Below are 9,521 nucleotides of genomic sequence, written 5' to 3'. Positions count from 1 at the left end.
GAGCGGATGGGCATACACAAGACCCGTACGACACCTTTGCACCCTCAGAGCGACGGGCTTGTAGAACGGTTCAACAGAACCCTGGCAAAGCAGCTAGCCATATTGACCGCTGAGCACCAACGCGACTGGGACTTGCACCTTCCCCTCATCCTAATGGCGTACAGGTCAGCAGTGCAGGATTCCACCTCCTGCACGCCAGCTCTGCTTATGCTGGGGCGGGAGCTGCGGGTGCCAGCGGAAATGGCGTTGGGCAGACCTCCCGACTCGCCGGCAGTTCCACCAGGCCCGGAGTATGCAAGGAAGCTCCAAGACCGCATGGAGTCTGCGCACGCTTTTGCTAGAGACCAGCTGCAGAAGGCAGGTATGCGCCAGAAGCGGAACTACGACGTGAGAGCAAAGGGGAGGAGTTTTGTGGATGGAGACCTGGTGTGGGTGTATAGCCCAAAGAAGAAAAAGGGCCGGTGCCCCAAGTTGGACTGCCACTGGGTGGGGCCGTGCGAAGTGCTGGCACGATTAGGTGAGGTAGTATACAGGGTTAAACTACCACCAAGGGGGCGGAGGGTGGTCCTGCACCGGGACAGATTGGCCCCCTATAGGGGTGATGCACGTCCATACCAGCGCCCTGGGCCGTCCACACCTCAGAACCAGGGGAGGGCTGACCTCACAAATCCTCTTTACTCGGCTGCCCGCCCTTGCCCTGTTCCGTCCTCCATTCCAGCCCTTCCGACGCAACCGTCTCCAGTTACGTCAACTGCTGTGCGACCACCTGGCTCACCCCCACAGCCCAATGGACCCTCCCCGGGGCGGCCCCGACGTCGGAGAAGACCTCCTGCCCACCTGAGAGACTTTGTCTTTGACCCCTCGGGGCGAGTGGCTTAGTGAAGGGGGGGTAGTGTAATGGTTGTGTTTAGCATTGAGTCTGTGTTACTTAAGTTGCATGTTCATCTGTTATGCTGCAGTGTTAATGATGAGAGAGCGTAGAAGAAGAGGGGAGAGCGTAGAAGAAGAGAGAGAGTTCCGGGGGAAGTTGTACGGCGTGGTCGCGGCCAACAGCGACCTATGTTCAGCTGATTAAAAGCGCAGTTATAAAAGCAACTGATCGAGTCATCCTTACAGTCGAGAAGCCGTTACAATACTTTTTTATTAAGAAGATTAGAAATTTCCAAATTGTCACAAAATGTTTGTTCTATGTCTATCCACAGGTCATCTAGTGGACTAGGTTTGAGCCATTTTAGGACATATTGCAACTTATTAGCTAGGAAGTAATGTTGAAAGTTAGGCAGGTCTAATCCTCCCCTGTCTTTGGTCTCCTGTAAAGTTTTTAAACTGATCTGGGGAGGTTTATTTTTCCAGAGAAATTGGGAGATGTGTGATTCTAGTGATTTAAACCAGGTGGAGGGGGATTTCATAATAGTGCGCAGGCTCTGCGTGAGTGGCGACTTGTTACAGCGGCTACAACTTTTCCGACCTTTTTTAGTGTTTTTTAGTGTTTTTATTCTATTTTTATTACTTATTTTACGTCACATCGGCACTTTATGTGAGGGTGAAGCTATGGAGGCTCACTTCTTTAATTTCGTAGCTTGTGCCTTGCTATTATCGGAACTTTTTGGTGTAGCTGTGGGAAACACACTCAACCACGGCTCCATTGTTTACTCCCGGGATCAGCTGTTATCCCTGCGACACACACCTTCTGTCGGCGCGGAGAGGCCGGAGATCCCCAAGGAGTTACGGAGGAGGAAACGAGGCTGTAGATCGGGAGTTAAGCTCAGGGAACGGAAAAGACGGTACAAGCCTTGTTTACCGTCTGTCATCATGGGGAATGTAAGATCTCTCCCCAACAAGATGGAAGAGCTAACGGCGCTGACCCGGCTGCAGAGGGAGTACCGTGAGTGCAGCCTCATGTGTTTTACTGAGACGTGGTTGAGTGAACTTTCTCCGGACTCTCACGTCACCCTGGACGGATTCCAGCTGGTTCGTGCGGACAGGAACGCAGCGGAGAGCGGTAAGAAGAAGGGAGGGGGATCGCTTGTGTTTGTGAACAACAGATGATGCCACCCTGGACATTTAACTGTCAAGGAGCAACTCTGCACCAGAGACGTGGAACTGTTAGCTGTTAGCATGCGGCCATACTACCTCCCGAGGGAGTTTTCACATGTTATTGCAGTGACAGTGTACATCCCCCCCTCAGCGGTCGCTGCTGCAGCTACAGATCTGATCCACACCATCGTCTCCAAACTCCTGAACCAGCACCCCCAGTCCCTCCTCCTAATCTCCGGTGACTTCAACCATGCTTCCCTGTCCTCTGCTCTTCACCCAGTATGTGAAATGCCACACTAGAGGCAATAAAACTTTGGACCTTATTTATGCAAACGTTAAGGATGCATACACCTTATCCCCCCTCCCCCCGCTGGGTCGCTCAGATCACAGTCTTGTACACCTCGTCACAGACTACACCCAGGTGGTGAATAAACAACCCCCTGTGAAGAGGCCTGTGAAACAATGGTCTGAGGAGAGCAGTGCTAGGCTCAGAGACTGCTTCCAGTCAACGGATTGGGATGCGCTCTGTAGCCCCCATGGCAGTGACATTGACAGTATGACCCACTGCATCACGGATTACATTAATTTCTGTATGGAAAACACTGTGCCATCCAAGTCGGTGCGGTTTTTTCCCAATAACAAACCCTGGATAACCTCTGAGATTAAGGCCCTACTAAATGAGAAGAAAAGGGTCTTTAACTCGGGGGACAAGGAGGAGCTGCGCAGAGTTCAGAGGGAGCTCCGATATAAAATCAGGAAGGGGAAGGATTCCTACAGGCGGAAACTGGAGGCTGGAGCAGAACAACACCAGGGACGTCTGGAGAGGACTGCAGAACATCGCAGGCCATGGAAAAGGAGTGGGGAGAGACCAAAACAGCAGGGACAAGGACTGGGCAGATGATTCTGCCTCACCTCCCTCTCTCACCCCCACTACCACCTCTTCACACCTCCTCTGGTCAGCCGCCCTCCTCCCCCCTCTTCTCGACCTGCCACCCTCAACATCTGACGCTCACCAGCCCACTGCCCCCCTTCCAACTAGTTCACCACCCCCCTCTATCCCTCCTCTAACACTCTCACCACTCATCACCCCCACATCACCACTTCAGTTATCCTCCACCCCCCTCTCCATAACAAACGATCAGGTGAGAAGTCAGCTTAAAAAGATCAAGGCAAGAAAGGCCCCAGGACCAGACGGCATCAGCCCTAGACTACTCAAGGACTGTGCTGAACAGCTCTGTGGTGTGGTCAGGCACGTGTTCAATCTGAGCCTGAGCCTAGAGAAAGTCCCGGCCCTGTGGAAGACCTCCTGTGTGGTCCCGGTACAGAAGATACGGTGCCCAAGGGAGCCCAACCACTTCAGGCCTGTTGCCTTGACTTCTCACCTGATGAAGACCATGGAGAGTGTCTTTCTGAAACAGCTAAGACCTCTGGTGGACACTCAGCTGGACCCCCTGCAGTTTGCCTACGGGCCTGGGATTGGAGTGGACGACGCAGTGATTTTACTTGCTGCACACATCACTGCAACACCTGGAGGTCAGCGGAAGTGCTGTGAGAGTCATGTTTTTTGACTTCTCCAGCGCTTTTAATACTATCCAGCCTTCACTGCTAAGAGTGAAGATGGAAAGTATGGGACTAGACCAACACCTGACTGCATAGATTAAGGTCTATCTCACCAAAAGACCACAGTTTGTGAGGCTGCAGCACTGTGAGTCTGACGTGGTGCTCTGCAGTACAGGTGCCCCTCAGGGTACGGTGCTCTCTCCCTTCCTCTTCAGTCTCTACACTTCGGACTTCACTTACAATAACACACACTGCCACATCCAGAAGTTCTCCAATGACACAGTCGTTGTTGGCTGTGTTTCTGAGGGGGACGATCTGGAGTACAGGACAGTCATTAGGGACTTTGTCAGCTGGAGTGAGATTAACCAGCTCCAGCTAAATATCAGCAAGACAAAGGAGATGATTGTGGACTTCCAGAGGAAAGCATCCTCTCTCACACAGGTGAACATCCAGGGATCGGACATAGAGGTGGTGGAGAACTATAAATTCCTGGGTGTTCACCTAAACAACAAACTGGACTGGTCTACAAACACCCACGCCCTCTACAAGAAGGGCCAGAGTCGCCTCCACCTGCTGAGGAGACTGAGGTCCTTCGGAGTGTGTAAGACTCTCCTTAGGACTTTTTATGACTCTGTGGTGGCCTCAGCCATATTCTATGCTGTGGTCTGCTGGAGAGGGAGCAGCACTGACAGGGACAGGAGCAGGATCAATAAACTGATCAGGGGAGCGAGCTCTGTCCTGGATTGTCCTCTGGACTCCGTAGAGGAAGTGGGGGAGAGAAGGATGTTAGCCAAACTGACATCCATCATGAGCAACACCTCTCACCCCCTACATTACACTGTGGGGTCCCTGAGCAGCTCCTTCAGCAGCAGACTGTTACACCCACGGTGTAAGAAAGAGAGGCTCTGCAGGTCCTTCATCCCAACTGCTGTCAGACTCTACAACAATCTGTAACACCTGAATCAGGCTGTCATGTTGTAGTCTGTTTACACTGTTTACACAGTCATTTATACCGTCACCTTATACTGTTATTGTTTTTTATGTTTATTGTGTTATATTTAATTCTTAAGTTTATCTATTTATTCTTTCTTTTTTCACTTTTTCTGCTTTGCTGCAGTAATAAGTTAATTTCCCCGTCCGTGGGATCAATAAAGTTTAATCTAATCTAATCTAATCTAATCTAATCTAATCATAGAAAACAAATAGTTGATTTTAGAACCATCGTTTTTATAGTGGCAACTCTTCCCATGAGTGAAATGGGTAGAGATTTCCAGTGAGCATCTTCTATAGTCCTAAGAAGGTGGATGTGATTAAGTTTTGTTAGTTCTGAGAGCCTGGAGGGAATATTTACACCTAGGTATCTAATGTTACCTGATTGTAAGGTGATGTTGGGTAGATTCTGAAAGCTACAGTTGATGGGTAGAACTGTACTCTTAGACCAGTTAATGGAGTAATCTGAGAGTGATGAGAATTTTTTAATTAGTTAGATTGTTTCAGATAGAGAGGTTTGTGAGTTCTGGAGGAATAGTAAAACGTCATCAGCATAAAGACTTATTTTATGAATTATATTTTTGGACTGAATGCCTTTAATAGCTTGATTTTGTCTAATTGCAGCGGCTAGTGGTTCAATAAATATAGCAAAAAGTGAGGGAGATAGTGGACAACCTTGTCTGGTGCCCCTTTGTAAATTAAAACTTGGAGAGGTTTGATCATTTGTTCTGACACTCGTATTAGGAGAACTGTATAAGATTTTAATCCAGTTAATGAAAGATGGTCCAAAGCCGAATCTGTTTAAAGTAGCTAGTAAATATTTCCAGTTAACTCGATCAAAAGCTTTCTCTGCATCTAAAGAAACTATTATTGTTTCCAGGTTATTGATGGTAGAATAATCTATTATATTAATTAGTCACCGCATGTTAACAGAGAAATATCTGCCCTTAATAAAGCCTGTTTGATCAGGGTGTATAATGAGAGGAGTTACTTTCTCTAACCTTCCAGCTAATGCTTTGCAGATTACTTTAAGGTCAGCATTTATCAGTGATATGGGTCTGTAGCTAGATGGTATTTGGGTCTTTACCTGGTTTTAATAGTACAGTAATGGTGGCAGAGTTTATGTTTGGGGGTAAGTAACCATTTTCCTTTACTTGTGTCACCATTTTGAAAAATGTTGGGGCCAGTGTTGTCCAGAATTCTTTATAGAACTCTGCTGGGAAGCCATCCGGACCTGGGGCTTTTTTACAGGGCATATGTTTAAGGGCTTCATGTAGCTCCTCCACTGTGAGGGGGGAATTTAAGGCCGTGACTTGTTCCTGCTGTAAACCTGGAAGATCTATATTGTTAAGAAATTATGTCTGATGGAACTAAGTGTGATGTATACAGAGTTTTATAGAAGTCTCTAAAGATTTATTGCATCTGGTTCATGCGTAATATTACCTATTGAATCTTTAACAGCTGATATGGTAGATTTTTCCTTATTTATTTTTAACTGGTTAGCTAAAAATCTTCCGGATTTATTACTGTGTTCAAATGTCTCCAAGCGTAATCTTTGCACCAGAAATTCTGTTCTCTTGTTAATTATTTCATTTAATTCAAGTCTAGCCTTCCTTATTTGGGTCATCGTTGGTTCATCTGGTGAAGCACTGTAGGCGTCCTCTGATGATTTAATTCATAGTTCTAATTCTAATATTTTGGAGTTTTCTTTCTTTTTTTTATGTGATGCAAAAGAGATGATTTTGCCTCGCATTACCGCCTTCCCTGCTTCCCACAGAACACATGCTGGGACTCCTGGTTTGTCACTGTTTTCTAAGTATATAGCCCATTCTTTTGTGAAGTAGCTGATAAAGTTGGGATCTTTAAGCAACGCTGTATTAAATCTCCAGCTTTTAGCCGATGTTGTGATTCTTGTGTTCTTCAAAGTGAAGGAAACTGGTGCATGGTTGCTGATAGTGATGGGGTGAATCTGGGTCTCTGAAATCTCACTTACCAAAGAGCTGCTAACCAGAAAATAATCTAGCCTAGAGTAGGAATGGTGAACCGAGGAAAAGAAGGTGTACTCTCTGATATTAGGGTGATAAGTCCGCCATATATCGCAAAGTCCAAAATCTTCCATATATTGTTTTACAGTGTTTGTGGATTGCCAGTTTCGATGATTTACAGTGTTACTAAATCTATCAGCTGAGCCCAGAACCATGTTAAAATCCCCTCCTGTGGTTAGTGTGCTATCTGCATGTTCAGAAAGTGATGTGAAGAAAGAGTGAAAGAAGGGGGGATCATCAACATTTGGGCCATATAAGTTAGCTAAGCATCATATTTTGAATAGATAATTTTACTATGATGAATCTCCCTTCTGGATCTGTGATAACGCTGATTTCTGTGAATGTTACTTTTCTATTTATCAAAATGGCTACCCCTCTCTGTCTGGAGTTATAACAGGCTGAGTAAACATGAGGAAACTGTTGTAGAGAGGGCATTCACTGATGTTTTTGTCATATGAATCTCCTGTAAGAACACAATGTCTGCCTGCAGATCATTTAATCTATTAAAGATTTTTAGTCTCTTCTCTCTGGTCCCAGCTCCGTGCACATTCCATGTGATAAATCTAAGTGTGGTCATGCTTGTGGAGAAAAAGTGAGTGTTGGATGCTTCTTGTTGATATAAATGTGTATGTATGTGTGTGTGTGTGTGTGTGTGTGTGTATGTGTGTGTGTATGTGTAAGTGTATGTACATGTATGAGTAATGTTGTGTGCCTGTGTTGAATGTTATTAAATGTACTTGAATTAATAAGTGTGAGTGTTGGGTTATATATACAGGTATTACTAAATGTACTGTGCAGCTTAGCATTAGTGTTATGTGGCTTTGTGAGGTGGCAGCTAGAAAAAGGATAAACAAAAAAAGAGTGCAAAGAGAGAGAAAAAGAAGAAAAAAATTAGAGGAAAATGACAAAAAAAAGGGGGAGTGGGTGAGAAAAAGAAACTGAACCCATAAAAAATAAGTCCATTTTTGTGAACATTAGAGACTGGCAGTATTATTGTCAAACATTAAACTCTGTGACTTAAGCCCAGTGAGTCTGATTAGCATTTATATCACCTGTGCAAAGTGTGGATACATATCTGAGGTCAGTAGAGCAGGGAGTGGTGTTGTGGTCACAATGTAGCTGTCCATTGACATAAAGCTTGTCCACCGAGATGACAGCGCGGGCTCCTCCGTCCAGGAATTTTCTCCTGATGGGGAACAAGATCTTGCGACGCTCCAGGATTTCTCTGGGAAACTGATCGCTCATGCTAAGGTCAGTCCCACGAAGCTGTCTGCCGCAACGCTTCACCTCTTCTTTTTCTTTGTGGAGAACGAATTTAGCAACTATCGGCCTGGGTCTGCCCTCTGGTTTCTTTTCCCCATGCGGTGAACTCGATGAAAGGAGATGGCTTTTACCTTGTCCTCTGGAAGTTTCAAGTTGGTTCTGATAAATTTTTTAACAGCTGCCTCTGTATCTTCCTCCATCTGCTCAGGGATCCCTGAAATAACTAAGTTATCTCTCATGCTACGAGCCTGAAGGTCTAAGACTAATTCTTAGTCGGCTTACTCCTTCGGTAAGGCTTTCCACCGAATCTCTGAGGGAGTTGTTCTCTGTAGCAAGAGCTTCCACCTGCTTTTGGCTATATTCCAAACTTTCTTTTGGAGATTGAAACTCACAATGAAGAACTTCCAGCAGGGAGAGCCGGGCATCGAGACTGAATAGCTTCCCGTCAATGGAGAATAAGATATCCGTCATATCGCTGCCGGTTCACTTTAGGGGAATCTTCGGGGTGAACCCGTTTGGAGCTGGTTTTGGAGCTTGTCATCGCAGAGTTGGACATCCCCATCACGATCCGCTGGAAGCTTTCTTCAATGAAATCCGTCGGGCTCTTGAGATCTTCTTCACTGTGATCCAGAGTGACCGGGTTGGTGAGGTTTGGAATATAGACCCCCTTTTATATATATAAATATATATTATTATTATTATTTTAATTCTTCTCTGTTGACTTGGGGCGTTTGTTTTCAGTAGTGCACCATGTTGATCCTGCCAAGTCTTGCGATGAGAGAGGATGTGAGAGGAGCCTGCCTGCTGTGATTGATGGATAAATTCATGTATGGTAAGCCAAAGTGGCCAAAAATTGCCACTTAAATAGCCCACTGACAATGTAACGGCGGAAAAAACGCTGTTTTGTGTCATGGCTCTCGGACTGGGGTTGACATTTCCCAGCCGTCCCTGAAGGCATTCTTCCTCTGATTGCTGATGTGCTCCACCTGTACTGTGTCTTACTGAAACCTGAGTTTATCTGCTTCTCATTGCCAGATTGTCTGCGTTTTCTTCAGCACATTTCTAGCCAGCTCTCCAGCCTGCAGACCTGTTTCTTCCAGAAGCTTTTGGTCCTACCTGCCCCAGTCTGGTAAAACAATCTAATTCTTGTGTGGATTTTGGTACCCTGACCTCTGGACTGTCTTTTAGGATTGGATTTGGATTTTGGAACTTGTTACTCCCCTTTTGGATGAATTGGAGGATTTATATGGACCTTTCTGATGACACTAACACAGTTTCTGGTTCAGTAGTCCCAACAGCCCCCGGTGGAGTTTCCCATTGCAGCCCTCTCTCTTTTTGAAATCTCCCTGTTGGCTCCCATCTGCTCTGCTGGTACGTGGTCCCCATACCTTGCACATTCCCTCCAGATCACGCTGGTTCTCACCCTGGTTCTCTTACCTTCACAGGCAAGCGGACTGAGTAACCAGATTCTGCACCCCCTGGAAATATTCTCATCTCTGTAATAAATCTTATTCATCCAATCCTCAGCTCTCTGACTTTTATTGTGGGTCCAGTTTGGTGATTCCTGACTGAAAGGTCTGTTCCTGTTGAATATGAGAGAACAAAACAATAATATTGGTAAACAAC

The sequence above is a fragment of the Melanotaenia boesemani genome, chromosome 8 (genome assembly GCF_017639745.1).
Source record: "Melanotaenia boesemani isolate fMelBoe1 chromosome 8, fMelBoe1.pri, whole genome shotgun sequence".
NCBI lineage: Eukaryota > Metazoa > Chordata > Actinopteri > Atheriniformes > Melanotaeniidae > Melanotaenia > Melanotaenia boesemani.
This window is presented reverse-complemented; position numbering follows the sequence as displayed.